This window comes from Nelusetta ayraudi, unplaced genomic scaffold, assembly GCF_046127955.1.
Source record: "Nelusetta ayraudi isolate G7.1 ecotype Tasmania unplaced genomic scaffold, CSIRO-AGI_Nayr_v1 ptg000179l, whole genome shotgun sequence".
Taxonomy (NCBI): Eukaryota; Metazoa; Chordata; class Actinopteri; order Tetraodontiformes; family Monacanthidae; genus Nelusetta; species Nelusetta ayraudi.
In genome coordinates this window covers 342,811-345,987 of record NW_027466228.1, presented here as the reverse complement: position 1 = coordinate 345,987, position 3,177 = coordinate 342,811, and positions in this window count along the sequence as shown.

Sequence of the window (3,177 nt, the reverse complement as noted above, 5' to 3'; positions counted from 1 at the left end):
GATATTTTTCCAGATCGGCTAAGCTCTCCTCGTCCTCCAGGCTTCTTATCTCTTATAGTTTTTAATCTATTTTATAAATATATGTAATTCGGCAAAATAGTCAGGTAAAGTTTGTTTACTACTGACAGGGTGTCGCCATTTTGGATTGCGCCGACGGTCCGAGAATCTCACAGCATCACGCGAGACCCGTGCCTTCCTGCCTTACATCCATGTTTGTGATGAAATAGTATTGTGAATCGCTAGCTCGCATTGCATGCTGGGAAACAGCGTCACTCAAGGAATTTTTGGCTTCGCTGACACGGTCCTGAAGGGAAGTGGGTTTTAGTGCACTGGAACGGGATGAATGTGTTCAATCAAGCAGTACAAACCTGATTATTTGTCTTAATACTTCACTTGGAATGGCCATATTGTTTAGGATTAGAATTAGATGACAACTTGTTCACAATATTTGCAACTATTCAATTTGACCAGCAGGTGTCAGTAGAAGACGAAATTTCATGTTGACTATTTCCTAATGGAAGTGCTCTCTTTACGTTGGATTTTTCTCATAATTATTTGAAGTGTAGGCCTGTATCTGCACACAATTTGGAATTCGTCCCAGCGCCCTGAGCTGTAAATTTGGACGGTGTAAAATGAAAATGGCCATCTGCAGCAGAATGAAAGTGAGATTGCATTGTCCAGGTAGGAGGACAGCAGTCAGTCATGTTTCACCTCCAGTCAACACGCAGTGGTTCACATGAAGGTCCAAGAGGCCTACAGACCTACACTGAGTCTGGACATGGCAGTACAGTTGGATCATTGTCTTTGTTGTTTTGTTTGGTCATTTTGATCCAATGTAATGTGAGAGAAGGATGAGTGCAGTTATATTGGAGTGAGTTTTTTAGAGTGTAATAGAAGTTATAATGCAGAGTCTGTTTTTATGAAATGTTCTATCACCTGGCATCCATCCATCCATCCATCCATCCATCCATCCATCCATCTTCTACTGCCGTATCCGGAGTCAGGTCTCGGGGGCAGCAGCCTCAGCAGAGACCCCCAGAGACAGCACCACTCTGACTCCCTGAGTCCCTGCTGCTCAGGTGAGGCTTCAAAGATCTGGCTGCACCTGATTGGACGGTCGTGGAGGATCTCCTTGGTCTTCTTGGTCTTCTTGGTCTCCAGCTGTTTGACCTCATGCTCTCTGTTGACCTCCTCACTCAGTCCCTCAGTGATGTAGAGCTCAGTGTAGATGCTGTTGAGGAGAGTTTGACTTCCTGCTTCTTCACCTTCAGTCACACGTTCACATCTCCTCTCCAGACTGATCTTCTGCTGCTGTAGAAGCTCCTGCAGACCACCAACCTCTGGAGCTGAGAGAAGGTTGGAGAAGAAAACATCAGTGTGACAGTGTGAGCATCATTTTCTGTCCACGACTTGAAGCTGAAAGCATCCAAACTCCATTTTTCAGCTGATGTGGTGAAGCTGCTGTTGTCTGACTGTTTGCTCTAAATGTCCTCCAGTGGATCTTCTGACTGGAGGTCCTGACCACGGTTATAATAGTTAACGAAAACGAACAAAATAACGAAAACTTGAATTGAAAAAAACAACTGTCACGTTCCCAGGGGTTAGGATTTTGGTACCTGCCTCGTTGGGGTTCGAAGCGAGCAGAGCTGAGACCATAAGGGTGACGTAGCAACGTTCAGGACACTGATTGGCCAAAGGCAGTCTTTCACGAAAGACCAAAACCGCCATTTTTAAATGCCTCGCGTGTGGATTTTTACATTAAAACATATTAAAAACTGAAAAGCTTATGAAACTGTACCATGGGTCAACAAAGAACTACAGACGTTTCTGTTCTCTGTGGCCAAAGAAAAAGCACAATGCAGACAGTTTAGTCTTAGCTAAAATATCGGGCACACAGACGTACTTATTATGTATACATTTCTTTCCATTGTAACAGGTCACTACAAGATCTGCAATCCATTACCTAGAATTGGTTTTCCTTAAACTGATGTACAGGATTACTAATCTGACTTTGATGGGCAAATTTGACAACAGAATACAATTATGAAGCACTAAAACACAGGACCACAAAACAATTAAATGCATGATGAAATAATGATATGCTTTGTTAAATGAAATAAAATGGCATTTTCAACTAAGTAATAAAATAGTCAGTGGTGCAGTGGTTAGCGCTGCCGCCTCACAGCAAGAAGGTCGTGGGTTCGATTCTGAGGCCTGGACCTGGGACCTTTCTGTGTGGAGTTTGCATGTTCTCCCTGTGTCTGCGTGGGTTCTCTCCGGCTTCCTCCCACACTCCAAAAACATGCACGTGAGGTCAATTGAACGTTCTAAATTGTCCGTAGGTGTGCATGTGAGTGTGAATGGTTGTTTGTCTCTATGTGGCCCTGCGATGAACTGGCGACTTGTCCAGGGTGTCACCCTGCCTTCGCCCTAAGACAGCTGGGATAGGCTCCAGCAGACCCCCGTGACCCTGAATAGGAATAAGCGGGTATAGAAGATGAATGAATGAAATCTTTATTGAATGAATGACACATTTTATTTCACTCGTGGTTTATGTAATTATTATTTTTTGCTCCATAGCTTTCATGATTCAGCATTACATGTTAAGCGTGATGAATTGCATGAAAAGAGAGAGCACTCACTGATAAATTAACATGGTGTGCTGTTTAATTCCATGAGGACGACAAAATATTTGCAAATTTGTGTTAGCTACACACATCGACAGGTGCAAGAGAAAGGGAGGAACTTCCAGGGAGGAACTTTCAAGATCGTTCAGTTTTTATTTTTAATTTTTTTTAGTTCTGATGAAATAAATAGACCAATCATTTCATTCCTTTGTCTGCTTTCCAAAGAGGTTATTAATTAAAAAATATGTGTGGCAGTGCTGTTGTGGTCCATAGAGAGTTGCTTCAAAGAATTATCATTTATTATTCAGTGGCACATTGCTCACTTGTTTAATACACAAATAATAGTATATTATTATAATAATACTATTTTATTAATATAATAATAATAATAATAATAATAATAATAATAATAATAATAATAATAATCATAATAATAATAATGATAATCATCATCATCATCATCATCATCATCATCATTATTATTTCTAAAATTTCCAAACAACAATCGTCAGTTGTTCCGTAAAAAATACATTGATTTCCATGTTGAATT